The sequence below is a fragment of the Myodes glareolus genome, chromosome 27 (assembly GCF_982192425.1).
Source record: "Myodes glareolus chromosome 27, mMyoGla1.1, whole genome shotgun sequence".
Lineage (NCBI taxonomy): Eukaryota > Metazoa > Chordata > Mammalia > Rodentia > Cricetidae > Myodes > Myodes glareolus.
In genome coordinates, this window is record NC_142052.1 from 19,208,793 (window position 1) to 19,223,492 (window position 14,700).

Here is a 14,700-nt window from a genome sequence, read left to right on the forward strand (position 1 = left end):
AAAGGACAGCATTTAGAAAGTGAAGCAACACTCCATTCACTTCGCACAGTGAATTGAAGTGTTGGAACAGACTGCTTCTCTTTCAGAGAAACGCATGTGAATTTCTGTTCAATGCTTGTAAGTAGCTTAAGGCACTTTCAAAGGAAAGTGATTTTCTCTGAAAGGACAGCATTTAGAAAGTGAAGCAACACTCCATTCACTTCGCACAGTGAATTGAAGTGTTGGAACAGACTGCTTCTCTTTCAGAGAAACGCATGTGAGTTTTTTGTGAAAGCTTGTAAGTAGCTTAAGGCACTTTCAAAGGAAAGTGATTTTCTCTGAAAGGACAGCATTTAGAAAGTGAAGCAACACTCCATTCACTTCGCACAGTGAATTGAAGTGTTGGAACAGACTGCTTCTCTTTTAGAGAAACGGATGTGAGTTTTTTGTGAAAGCTTGTAAGTAGCTTAAGGCACTTTCAAAGGAAAGTGATTTTCTCTGAAAGGACAGCATTTAGAAAGTGAAGCAACACTCCATTCACTTCGCACAGTGAATTGAAGTGTTGGAACAGACTGCTTCTCTTTCAGAGAATCGCATGTGAATTTCTGTTGAATGTTTGTAAGTAGCTTAAGGAACTTTCAAAGGAAAGTGATTTTCTCTGAAAGGACAGCATTTAGAAAGTGAAGCAACACTCCATTCACTTCGCACAGTGAATTGAAGTGTTGGAACAGACTGCTTCTCTTTCAGAGAAACGTATGTGAATTTCTGTTCAATGCTTGTAAGTAGCTTAAGGCACTTTCAAAGGAAAGTGATTTTCTCTGAAAGGACAGCGTTTAGAAAGTGAAGCAACACTCCATTCACTTCGCACAGTGAATTGAAGTGTTGGAACAGACTGCTTCTCTTTCAGAGAAACGCATGTGAATTTCTGTTCAATGCTTGTAAGTAGCTTAAGGCACTTTCAAAGGAAAGTGATTTTCTCTGAAAGGACAGCATTTAGAAAGTGAAGCAACACTCCATTCACTTCGCACAGTGAATTGAAGTGTTGGAACAGACTGCTTCTCTTTCAGAGAAACGCATGTGAGTTTTTTGTGAAAGGTTGTAAGTAGCTTAAGGCACTTTCAAAGGAAAGTGATTTTCTCTGAAAGGACAGCATTTAGAAAGTGAAGCAACACTCCATTCACTTCGCACAGTGAATTGAAGTGTTGTAACAGACTGCTTCTCTTTCAGAGAAACGCATGTGAATTTCTGTTTAATGCTTGTAAGTAGCTTAAGGCACTTTCAAAGGAAAGTGATTTTCTCTGAAAGGACACCATTGAGAAAGTCAAGCAACACTCCATTCACTTCGCACAGTGAATTGAAGGGTTGGAACAGACTGCTTCTCTTACAGAGAAACACATGTGAATTTCTGTTCAATGCTTGTAAGTAGCTTAAGGCACTTTCAAAGGAAAGTGATTTTCTCTGAAAGGACAGCGTTTAGAAAGTGAAGCAACACTCCATTCACTTCGCACAGTGAATTGAAGTGTTGGAACAGACTGCTTCTCTTTCAGAGAAACGCATGTGAATTTCTGTTCAATGCTTGTAAGTAGCTTAAGGCACTTTCAAAGGAAAGTGATTTTCTCTGAAAGGACAGCATTTAGAAAGTGAAGCAACACTCCATTCACATCGCACAGTGAATTGAAGTGTTGGAACAGACTGCTTCTCTTTCAGAGAAACGGATGTAAGTTTTTTGTTAAAGCTTGTAAGTAGCTTAAGGCACGTTCAAAGGAAAGTGATTTTCTCTGAAAGGACAGCATTTAGAAAGTGAAGCAACACTCCATTCACTTCGCACAGTGAATTAAAGTGTTGGAACAGACTGCTTCTCTTTCAGAGAAACGGATGTGAGTTTTTTGTGAAAGCTTGTAAGTAGCTTAAGGCACTTTCAAAGGAAAGTGATTTTCTCTGAAAGGACAGCATTTAGAAAGTGAAGCAACACTCCATTCACTTCGCACAGTGAATTGAAGTGTTGGAACAGACTGCTTCTCTTTCAGAGAAACGCATGTGAATTTCTGTTGAATGCTTGTAAGTAGCTTAAGGCACTTTCAAAGGAAAGTGATTTTCTCTGAAAGGACAGCATTTAGAAAGTGAAGCAACACTCCATTCACTTCGCACAGTGAATTGAAGTGTTGGAACAGACTGCTTCTCTTTCAGAGAAACGCATGTGAGTTTTTTGAGAAAGCTTGTAAGTAGCTTAAGGCACTTTCAAAGGAAAGTGATTTTCTCTGAAAGGACAGCATTTAGAAAGTGAAGCAACACTCCATTCACTTCGCACAGTGAATTGAAATGTTGGAACAGACTGCTTCTCTTTCAGAGAAACGCATGTGAGTTTTTTGTGAAAGCTTGTAAGTAGCTTAAGGCACTTTCAAAGGAAAGTGATTTTCTCTGAAAGGACAGCATTTAGAAAGTGAAGCAACACTCCATTCACTTCGCACAGTGAATTGAAGTGTTGGAACAGACTGCTTCTCTTTCAGAGAAACGCATGTGAATTTCTGTTGAATGCTTGTAAGTAGCTTAAGGCACTTTCAAAGGAAAGTGATTTTCTCTGAAAGGACAGCATTTAGAAAGTGAAGCAACACTCCATTCACTTCGCACAGTGAATTGAAGTGTTGGAACAGACTGCTTCTCTTTCAGAGAAACGCATGTGAATTTCTGTTCAATGCTTGTAAGTAGCTTAAGGCACTTTCAAAGGAAAGTGATTTTCTCTGAAAGGACAGCATTTAGAAAGTGAAGCAACACTCCATTCACTTCGCACAGTGAATTGAAGTGTTGGAACAGACTGCTTCTCTTTCAGAGAATCGCATGTGAATTTCTGTTTAATGCTTGTAAGTAGCTTAAGGCACTTTCAAAGGAAAGTGATTTTCTCTGAAAGGACAGCATTTAGAAAGTCAAGCAACACTCCATTCACTTCGCACAGTGAATTGAAGTGTTGGAACAGACTGCTTCTCTTTCAGAGAAACGCATGTGAGTTTTTTGTGAAAGCTTGTAAGTAGCTTAAGGCACTTTCAAAGGAAAGTAATTTTCTCTGAAAGGACAGCATTTAGAAAGTGAAGCAACACTCCATTCACTTCGCACAGTGAATTGAAGTGTTGGAACAGACTGCTTCTCTTTCAGAGAAACGCATGTGAGTTTTTTGTGAAAGCTTGTAAGTAGCTTAAGGCACTTTCAAAGGAAAGTGATTTTCTCTGAAAGGACAGCATTTAGAAAGTGAAGCAACACTCCATTCACTTCGCACAGTGAATTGAAGTGTTGGAACAGACTGCTTCTCTTTCAGAGAAACGCATGTGAGTTTTTTGTGAAAGCTTGTAAGTAGCTTAAGGCACTTTCAAAGGAAAGTGATTTTCTCTGAATGGACACCATTGAGAAAGTCAAGCAACACTCCATTCACTTCGCACAGTGAATTGAAGTGTTGGAACAGACTGCTTCTCTTACAGAGAAACACATGTGAATTTCTGTTGAATGCTTGTAACTAGCTTAAGGCACTTTCAAAGGAAAGTGATTTTCTCTGACAAGAGAGCATTTAGAAAGTGAAGCAACACTCCATTCACTTCGCACAGTGAATTGAAGTGTTGGAACAGACTGCTTCTCTTTCAGAGAAACGCATGTGAATTTCTGTTGAATGCTTGTAAGTAGCTTAAGGCACTTTCAAAGGAAAGTGATTTTCTCTGAAAGGACAGCATTTAGAAAGTGAAGCAACACTCCATTCACATCGCACAGTGAATTGAAGTGTTGGAACAGACTGCTTCTCTTTCAGAGAAACGGATGTAAGTTTTTTGTGAAAGCTTGTAAGTAGCTTAAGGCACTTTCAAAGGAAAGTGATTTTCTCTGAAAGGACAGCATTTAGAAAGTGAAGCAACACTCCATTCACTTCGCACAGTGAATTGAAGTGTTGGAACAGACTGCTTCTCTTTCAGAGAAACGGATGTGAGTTTTTTGTGAAAGCTTGTAAGTAGCTTAAGGCACTTTCAAAGGAAAGTGATTTTCTCTGAAAGGACAGCATTTAGAAAGTGAAGCAACACTCCATTCACTTCGCACAGTGAATTGAAGTGTTGGAACAGACTGCTTCTCTTTCAGAGAATCGCATGTGAATTTCTGTTGAATGTTTGTAAGTAGCTTAAGGCACTTTCAAAGAAAGTGATTTTCTCTGAAAGGACAGCATTTAGAAAGTGAAGCAACACTCCATTCACTTCGCACAGTGAATTGAAGTGTTGGAACAGACTTCTACTCTTTCAGAGAAACGCATGTGAATTTCTGTTCAATGCTTGTAAGTAGCTTAAGGCACTTTCAAAGGAAAGTGATTTTCTCTGAAAGGACAGCGTTTAGAAAGTGAAGCAACACTCCATTCACTTTGCACAGTGAATTGAAGTGTTGGAACAGACTGCTTCTCTTACAGAGAAACGCATGTGAATTTCTGTTGAATGCTTGTAAGTAGCTTAAGGCACTTTCAAAGGAAAGTGATTTTCTCTGAAAGGACAGCATTTAGAAAGTGAAGCAACACTCCATTCACTTCGCACAGTGAATTGAAGTGTTGGAACAGACTGCTTCTCTTTCAGAGAAACGCATGTGAGTTTTTTGTGAAAGGTTGTAAGTAGCTTAAGGCACTTTCAAAGGAAAGTGATTTTCTCTGAAAGGACAGCATTTAGAAAGTGAAGCAACACTCCATTCACTTCGCACAGTGAATTGAAGTGTTGGAACAGACTGCTTCTCTTTCAGAGAATCGCATGTGAATTTCTGTTGAATGTTTGTAAGTAGCTTAAGGCACTTTCAAAGAAAGTGATTTTCTCTGAAAGGACAGCATTTAGAAAGTGAAGCAACACTCCATTCACTTCGCACAGTGAATTGAAGTGTTGGAACAGACTTCTACTCTTTCAGAGAAACGCATGTGAATTTCTGTTCAATGCTTGTAAGTAGCTTAAGGCACTTTCAAAGGAAAGTGATTTTCTCTGAAAGGACAGCGTTTAGAAAGTGAAGCAACACTCCATTCACTTCGCACAGTGAATTGAAGTGTTGGAACAGACTGCTTCTCTTTCAGAGAAACGCATGTGAATTTCTGTTCAATGCTTGTAAGTAGCTTAAGGCACTTTCAAAGGAAAGTGATTTTCTCTGAAAGGACAGCATTTAGAAAGTGAAGCAACACTCCATTCACTTCGCACAGTGAATTGAAGTGTTGGAACAGACTGCTTCTCTTTCAGAGAAATGCATGTGAATTTCTGTTTAATGCTTGTAAGTAGCTTAAGGCACTTTCAAAGGAAAGTGATTTTCTCTGAAAGGACACCATTGAGAAAGCCAAGCAACACTCCATTCACTTCGCACAGTGAATTGAAGTGTTGGAACAGACTGCTTCTCTTACAGAGAAACACATGTGAATTTCTGTTGAATGCTTGTAACTAGCTTAAGGCACTTTCAAAGGAAAGTGATTTTCTCTGAAAGGACAGCATTTAGAAAGTGAAGCAACACTCCATTCACTTCGCACAGTGAATTGAAGTGTTGGAACAGACTTCTACTCACTCAGAGAAACGCATGTGAATTTCTGTTCAATGCTTGTAAGTAGCTTAAGGCACTTTCAAAGGAAAGTGATTTTCTCTGAAAGGACAGCGTTTAGAAAGTGAAGCAACACTCCATTCACTTCGCACAGTGAATTGAAGTGTTGGAACAGACTGCTTCTCTTTCAGAGAAACGCATGTGAATTTCTGTTCAATGCTTGTAAGTAGCTTAAGGCACTTTCAAAGGAAAGTGATTTTCTCTGAAAGGACAGCATTTAGAAAGTGAAGCAACACTCCATTCACTTCGCACAGTGAATTGAAGTGTTGGAACAGACTTCTACTCTTTCAGAGAAACGCATGTGAATTTCTGTTCAATGCTTGTAAGTAGCTTAAGGCACTTTCAAAGGAAAGTGATTTTCTCTGAAAGGACAGCGTTTAGAAAGTGAAGCAACACTCCATTCACTTCGCACAGTGAATTGAAGTGTTGGAACAGACTGCTTCTCTTTCAGAGAAACGCATGTGAATTTCTGTTCAATGCTTGTAAGTAGCTTAAGGCACTTTCAAAGGAAAGTGATTTTCTCTGAAAGGACAGCATTTAGAAAGTGAAGCAACACTCCATTCACTTCGCACAGTGAATTGAAGTGTTGGAACAGACTGCTTCTCTTTCAGAGAAACGCATGTGAGTTTTTTGTGAAAGGTTGTAAGTAGCTTAAGGCACTTTCAAAGGAAAGTGATTTTCTCTGAAAGGACAGCATTTAGAAAGTGAAGCAACACTCCATTCACTTCGCACAGTGAATTGAAGTGTTGGAACAGACTTCTACTCTTTCAGAGAAACGCATGTGAATTTCTTTTCAATGCTTGTAAGTAGCTTAAGGCACTTTCAAAGGAAAGTGATTTTCTCTGAAAGGACAGCGTTTAGAAAGTGAAGCAACACTCCATTCACTTCGCACAGTGAATTGAAGTGTTGGAACAGACTTCTACTCTTTCAGAGAAACGCATGTGAATTTCTGTTCAATGCTTGTAACTAGCTTAAGGCACTTTCAAAGGAAAGTGATTTTCTCTGAAAGGACAGCATTTAGAAAGTGAAGCAACACTCCATTCACTTCGCACAGTGAATTGAAGTGTTGGAACAGACTTCTACTCTTTCAGAGAAACGCATGTGAATTTCTGTTCAATACTTGTAAGTAGCTTAAGGCACTTTCAAAGGAAAGTGATTTTCTCTGAAAGGACAGCGTTTAGAAAGTGAAGCAACACTCCATTCACTTCGCACAGTGAATTGAAGTGTTGGAAGAGACTGCTTCTCTTTCAGAGAAACGCATGTGAATTTCTGTTCAATGCTTGTAAGTAGCTTAAGGCACTTTCAAAGGAAAGTGATTTTCTCTGAAAGGACAGCATTTAGAAAGTGAAGCAACACTCCATTCACTTCGCACAGTGAATTGAAGTGTTGGAACAGACTGCTTCTCTTTCAGAGAAACGCATGTGAGTTTTTTGTGAAAGGTTGTAAGTAGCTTAAGGCACTTTCAAAGGAAAGTGATTTTCTCTGAAAGGACAGCATTTAGAAAGTGAAGCAACACTCCATTCACTTCGCACAGTGAATTGAAGTGTTGGAACAGACTGCTTCTCTTTCAGAGAATCGCATGTGAATTTCTGTTGAATGTTTGTAAGTAGCTTAAGGCACTTTCAAAGAAAGTGATTTTCTCTGAAAGGACAGCATTTAGAAAGTGAAGCAACACTCCATTCACTTCGCACAGTGAATTGAAGTGTTGGAACAGACTTCTACTCTTTCAGAGAAACGCATGTGAATTTCTGTTCAATGCTTGTAAGTAGCTTAAGGCACTTTCAAAGGAAAGTGATTTTCTCTGATAGGACAGCGTTTAGAAAGTGAAGCAACACTCCATTCACTTCGCACAGTGAATTGAAGTGTTGGAACAGACTGCTTCTCTTTCAGAGAAACGCATGTGAATTTCTGTTCAATGCTTGTAAGTAGCTTAAGGCACTTTCAAAGGAAAGTGATTTTCTCTGAAAGGACAGCATTTAGAAAGTGAAGCAACACTCCATTCACATCGCACAGTGAATTGAAGTGTTGGAACAGACTGCTTCTCTTTCAGAGAAACGGATGTAAGTTTTTTGTTAAAGCTTGTAAGTAGCTTAAGGCACTTTCAAAGGAAAGTGATTTTCTCTGAAAGGACAGCATTTAGAAAGTGAAGCAACACTCCATTCACTTCGCACAGTGAATTAAAGTGTTGGAACAGACTGCTTCTCTTTCAGAGAAACGGATGTGAGTTTTTTGTGAAAGCTTGTAAGTAGCTTAAGGCACTTTCAAAGGAAAGTGATTTTCTCTGAAAGGACAGCATTTAGAAAGTGAAGCAACACTCCATTCACTTCGCACAGTGAATTGAAGTGTTGGAACAGACTGCTTCTCTTTCAGAGAAACGCATGTGAATTTCTGTTGAATGCTTGTAAGTAGCTTAAGGCACTTTCAAAGGAAAGTGATTTTCTCTGAAAGGACAGCATTTAGAAAGTGAAGCAACACTCCATTCACTTCGCACAGTGAATTGAAGTGTTGGAACAGACTGCTTCTCTTTCAGAGAATCGCATGTGAATTTCTGTTTAATGCTTGTAAGTAGCTTAAGGCACTTTCAAAGGAAAGTGATTTTCTCTGAAAGGACAGCATTTAGAAAGTCAAGCAACACTCCATTCACTTCGCACAGTGAATTGAAGTGTTGGAACAGACTGCTTCTCTTTCAGAGAAACGCATGTGAGTTTTTTGTGAAAGCTTGTAAGTAGCTTAAGGCACTTTCAAAGGAAAGTAATTTTCTCTGAAAGGACAGCATTTAGAAAGTGAAGCAACACTCCATTCACTTCGCACAGTGAATTGAAGTGTTGGAACAGACTGCTTCTCTTTCAGAGAAACGCATGTGAGTTTTTTGTGAAAGCTTGTAAGTAGCTTAAGGCACTTTCAAAGGAAAGTGATTTTCTCTGAAAGGACAGCATTTAGAAAGTGAAGCAACACTCCATTCACTTCGCACAGTGAATTGAAGTGTTGGAACAGACTGCTTCTCTTTCAGAGAAACGCATGTGAATTTCTGTTGAATGCTTGTAACTAGCTTAAGGCACTTTCAAAGGAAAGTGATTTTCTCTGACAAGAGAGCATTTAGAAAGTGAAGCAACACTCCATTCACTTCGCACAGTGAATTGAAGTGTTGGAACAGACTGCTTCTCTTTCAGAGAAACGCATGTGAATTTCTGTTGAATGCTTGTAAGTAGCTTAAGGCACTTTCAAAGGAAAGTGATTTTCTCTGAAAGGACAGCATTTAGAAAGTGAAGCAACACTCCATTCACATCGCACAGTGAATTGAAGTGTTGGAACAGACTGCTTCTCTTTCAGAGAAACGGATGTAAGTTTTTTGTGAAAGCTTGTAAGTAGCTTAAGGCACTTTCAAAGGAAAGTGATTTTCTCTGAAAGGACAGCATTTAGAAAGTGAAGCAACACTCCATTCACTTCGCACAGTGAATTGAAGTGTTGGAACAGACTGCTTCTCTTTCAGAGAAACGGATGTGAGTTTTTTGTGAAAGCTTGTAAGTAGCTTAAGGCACTTTCAAAGGAAAGTGATTTTCTCTGAAAGGACAGCATTTAGAAAGTGAAGCAACACTCCATTCACTTCGCACAGTGAATTGAAGTGTTGGAACAGACTGCTTCTCTTTCAGAGAATCGCATGTGAATTTCTGTTGAATGTTTGTAAGTAGCTTAAGGCACTTTCAAAGAAAGTGATTTTCTCTGAAAGGACAGCATTTAGAAAGTGAAGCAACACTCCATTCACTTCGCACAGTGAATTGAAGTGTTGGAACAGACTTCTACTCTTTCAGAGAAACGCATGTGAATTTCTGTTCAATGCTTGTAAGTAGCTTAAGGCACTTTCAAAGGAAAGTGATTTTCTCTGAAAGGACAGCGTTTAGAAAGTGAAGCAACACTCCATTCACTTCGCACAGTGAATTGAAGTGTTGGAACAGACTGCTTCTCTTTCAGAGAAACGCATGTGAATTTCTGTTGAATGCTTGTAAGTAGCTTAAGGCACTTTCAAAGGAAAGTGATTTTCTCTGAAAGGACAGCATTTAGAAAGTGAAGCAACACTCCATTCACTTCGCACAGTGAATTGAAGTGTTGGAACAGACTGCTTCTCTTTCAGAGAAACGCATGTGAGTTTTTTGTGAAAGGTTGTAAGTAGCTTAAGGCACTTTCAAAGGAAAGTGATTTTCTCTGAAAGGACAGCATTTAGAAAGTGAAGCAACACTCCATTCACTTCGCACAGTGAATTGAAGTGTTGGAACAGACTGCTTCTCTTTCAGAGAATCGCATGTGAATTTCTGTTGAATGTTTGTAAGTAGCTTAAGGCACTTTCAAAGAAAGTGATTTTCTCTGAAAGGACAGCATTTAGAAAGTGAAGCAACACTCCATTCACTTCGCACAGTGAATTGAAGTGTTGGAACAGACTTCTACTCTTTCAGAGAAACACATGTGAATTTCTGTTCAATGCTTGTAAGTAGCTTAAGGCACTTTCAAAGGAAAGTGATTTTCTCTGAAAGGACAGCGTTTAGAAAGTGAAGCAACACTCCATTCACTTCGCACAGTGAATTGAAGTGTTGGAACAGACTGCTTCTCTTTCAGAGAAACGCATGTGAATTTCTGTTCAATGCTTGTAAGTAGCTTAAGGCACTTTCAAAGGAAAGTGATTTTCTCTGAAAGGACAGCATTTAGAAAGTGAAGCAACACTCCATTCACTTCGCACAGTGAATTGAAGTGTTGGAACAGACTGCTTCTCTTTCAGAGAAACGCATGTGAGTTTTTTGTGAAAGGTTGTAAGTAGCTTAAGGCACTTTCAAAGGAAAGTGATTTTCTCTGAAAGGACAGCATTTAGAAAGTGAAGCAACACTCCATTCACTTCGCACAGTGAATTGAAGTGTTGGAACAGACTGCTTCTCTTTCAGAGAAATGCATGTGAATTTCTGTTTAATGCTTGTAAGTAGCTTAAGGCACTTTCAAAGGAAAGTGATTTTCTCTGAAAGGACACCATTGAGAAAGCCAAGCAACACTCCATTCACTTCGCACAGTGAATTGAAGTGTTGGAACAGACTGCTTCTCTTACAGAGAAACACATGTGAATTTCTGTTGAATGCTTGTAACTAGCTTAAGGCACTTTCAAAGGAAAGTGATTTTCTCTGAAAGGACAGCATTTAGAAAGTGAAGCAACACTCCATTCACTTCGCACAGTGAATTGAAGTGTTGGAACAGACTTCTACTCTTTCAGAGAAACGCATGTGAATTTCTGTTCAATGCTTGTAAGTAGCTTAAGGCACTTTCAAAGGAAAGTGATTTTCTCTGAAAGGACAGCGTTTAGAAAGTGAAGCAACACTCCATTCACTTCGCACAGTGAATTGAAGTGTTGGAACAGACTGCTTCTCTTTCAGAGAAACGCATGTGAATTTCTGTTCAATGCTTGTAAGTAGCTTAAGGCACTTTCAAAGGAAAGTGATTTTCTCTGAAAGGACAGCATTTAGAAAGTGAAGCAACACTCCATTCACTTCGCACAGTGAATTGAAGTGTTGGAACAGACTTCTACTCTTTCAGAGAAACGCATGTGAATTTCTGTTCAATGCTTGTAAGTAGCTTAAGGCACTTTCAAAGGAAAGTGATTTTCTCTGAAAGGACAGCGTTTAGAAAGTGAAGCAACACTCCATTCACTTCGCACAGTGAATTGAAGTGTTGGAACAGACTGCTTCTCTTTCAGAGAAACGCATGTGAATTTCTGTTCAATGCTTGTAAGTAGCTTAAGGCACTTTCAAAGGAAAGTGATTTTCTCTGAAAGGACAGCATTTAGAAAGTGAAGCAACACTCCATTCACTTCGCACAGTGAATTGAAGTGTTGGAACAGACTGCTTCTCTTTCAGAGAAACGCATGTGAGTTTTTTGTGAAAGGTTGTAAGTAGCTTAAGGCACTTTCAAAGGAAAGTGATTTTCTCTGAAAGGACAGCATTTAGAAAGTGAAGCAACACTCCATTCACTTCGCACAGTGAATTGAAGTGTTGGAACAGACTGCTTCTCTTTCAGAGAAACGCATGTGAATTTCTTTTCAATGCTTGTAAGTAGCTTAAGGCACTTTCAAAGGAAAGTGATTTTCTCTGAAAGGACAGCGTTTAGAAAGTGAAGCAACACTCCATTCACTTCGCACAGTGAATTGAAGTGTTGGAACAGACTTCTACTCTTTCAGAGAAACGCATGTGAATTTCTGTTCAATGCTTGTAACTAGCTTAAGGCACTTTCAACGGAAAGTGATTTTCTCTGAAAGGACAGCATTTAGAAAGTGAAGCAACACTCCATTCACTTCGCACAGTGAATTGAAGTGTTGGAACAGACTTCTACTCTTTCAGAGAAACGCATGTGAATTTCTGTTCAATACTTGTAAGTAGCTTAAGGCACTTTCAAAGGAAAGTGATTTTCTCTGAAAGGACAGCGTTTAGAAAGTGAAGCAACACTCCATTCACTTCGCACAGTGAATTGAAGTGTTGGAACAGACTGCTTCTCTTTCAGAGAAACGCATGTGAATTTCTGTTCAATGCTTGTAAGTAGCTTAAGGCACTTTCAAAGGAAAGTGATTTTCTCTGAAAGGACAGCATTTAGAAAGTGAAGCAACACTCCATTCACTTCGCACAGTGAATTGAAGTGTTGGAACAGACTGCTTCTCTTTCAGAGAAACGCATGTGAGTTTTTTGTGAAAGGTTGTAAGTAGCTTAAGGCACTTTCAAAGGAAAGTGATTTTCTCTGAAAGGACAGCATTTAGAAAGTGAAGCAACACTCCATTCACTTCGCACAGTGAATTGAAGTGTTGGAACAGACTGCTTCTCTTTCAGAGAATCGCATGTGAATTTCTGTTGAATGTTTGTAAGTAGCTTAAGGCACTTTCAAAGAAAGTGATTTTCTCTGAAAGGACAGCATTTAGAAAGTGAAGCAACACTCCATTCACTTCGCACAGTGAATTGAAGTGTTGGAACAGACTTCTACTCTTTCAGAGAAGCGCATGTGAATTTCTGTTCAATGCTTGTAAGTAGCTTAAGGCACTTTCAAAGGAAAGTGATTTTCTCTGAAAGGACAGCGTTTAGAAAGTGAAGCAACACTCCATTCACTTCGCACAGTGAATTGAAGTGTTGGAACAGACTGCTTCTCTTTCAGAGAAACGCATGTGAATTTCTGTTCAATGCTTGTAAGTAGCTTAAGGCACTTTCAAAGGAAAGTGATTTTCTCTGAAAGGACAGCATTTAGAAAGTGAAGCAACACTCCATTCACTTCGCACAGTGAATTGAAGTGTTGGAACAGACTGCTTCTCTTTCAGAGAAACGCATGTGAGTTTTTTGTGAAAGGTTGTAAGTAGCTTAAGGCACTTTCAAAGGAAAGTGATTTTCTCTGAAAGGACAGCATTTAGAAAGTGAAGCAACACTCCATTCACTTCGCACAGTGAATTGAAGTGTTGGAACAGACTGCTTCTCTTTCAGAGAAATGCATGTGAATTTCTGTTTAATGCTTGTAAGTAGCTTAAGGCACTTTCAAAGGAAAGTGATTTTCTCTGAAAGGACACCATTGAGAAAGCCAAGCAACACTCCATTCACTTCGCACAGTGAATTGAAGTGTTGGAACAGACTGCTTCTCTTACAGAGAAACACATGTGAATTTCTGTTGAATGCTTGTAACTAGCTTAAGGCACTTTCAAAGGAAAGTGATTTTCTCTGAAAGGACAGCATTTAGAAAGTGAAGCAACACTCCATTCACTTCGCACAGTGAATTAAAGTGTTGGAACAGACTGCTTCTCTTTCAGAGAAACGGATGTGAGTTTTTTGTGAAAGCTTGTAAGTAGCTTAAGGCACTTTCAAAGGAAAGTGATTTTCTCTGAAAGGACAGCATTTAGAAAGTGAAGCAACACTCCATTCACTTCGCACAGTGAATTGAAGTGTTGGAACAGACTGCTTCTCTTTTCGAGAAACGCATGTGAATTTCTGTTGAATGCTTGTAAGTAGCTTAAGGCACTTTCAAAGGAAAGTGATTTTCTCTGAAAGGACAGCATTTAAAAAGTGAAGCAACACTCCATTCACTTCGCACAGTGAATTGAAGTGTTGGAACTGACTGCTTCTCTTTCAGAGAAACGCATGTGAATTTCTGTTCAATGCTTGTAAGTAGCTTAAGGCACTTTCAAAGGAAAGTGATTTTCTCTGAAAGGACAGCATTTAGAAAGTGAAGCAACACTCCATTCACTTCGCACAGTGAATTGAAGTGTTGGAACAGACTGCTTCTCTTTCAGAGAAACGCATGTGAATTTCTGCTTAATGCTTGTAAGTAGCTTAAGGCACTTTCAAAGGAAAGTGATTTTCTCTGAAAGGACAGCATTTAGAAAGTGAAGCAACACTCCATTCACTTCGCACAGTGAATTGAAGTGTTGGAACAGACTGCTTCTCTTTCAGAGAAACTGATGTAAGTTTTTAGTTAAAGCTTGTAAGTAGCTTAAGGCACTTTCAAAGGAAAGTGATTTTCTCTGAAAGGACAGCATTTAGAAAGTGAAGCAACACTCCATTCACTTCGCACAGTGAATTGAAGTGTTGGAACAGACTACTTCTCTTTCAGAGAAACGCATGTGAGTTTTTTGTGAAAGCTTGTAAGTAGCTTAAGGCACTTTCAAAGGAAAGTGATTTTCTCTGAAAGGACAGCATTTAGAAAGTGAAGCAACACTCCATTCACTTCGCACAGTGAATTGAAGTGTTGGAACAGACTGCTTCTCTTTCAGAGAAACGCATGTGAATTTCTGTTCAATGCTTGTAAGTAGCTTAAGGCACTTTCAAAGGAAAGTGATTTTCTCTGAAAGGACAGCATTTAGAAAGTGAAGCAACACTCCATTCACTTCGCACAGTGAATTGAAGTGTTGGAACAGATTGCTTCTCTTTCAGAGAAACGCATGTGAGTTATTTGTGAAAGGTTGTAAGTAGCTTAAGGCACTTTCAAAGGAAAGTGATTTTCTCTGAAAGGACAGAATTTAGAAAGTGAAGCAACACTCCATTCACTTCGCACAGTGAATTGAAGTGTTGGAACAGACTGCTTCTCTTTCAGAGAAACGCATGTGAGTTTTTTGTGAAAGGTTGTAAGTAGCTTAAGGCACTTTCAAAGGAA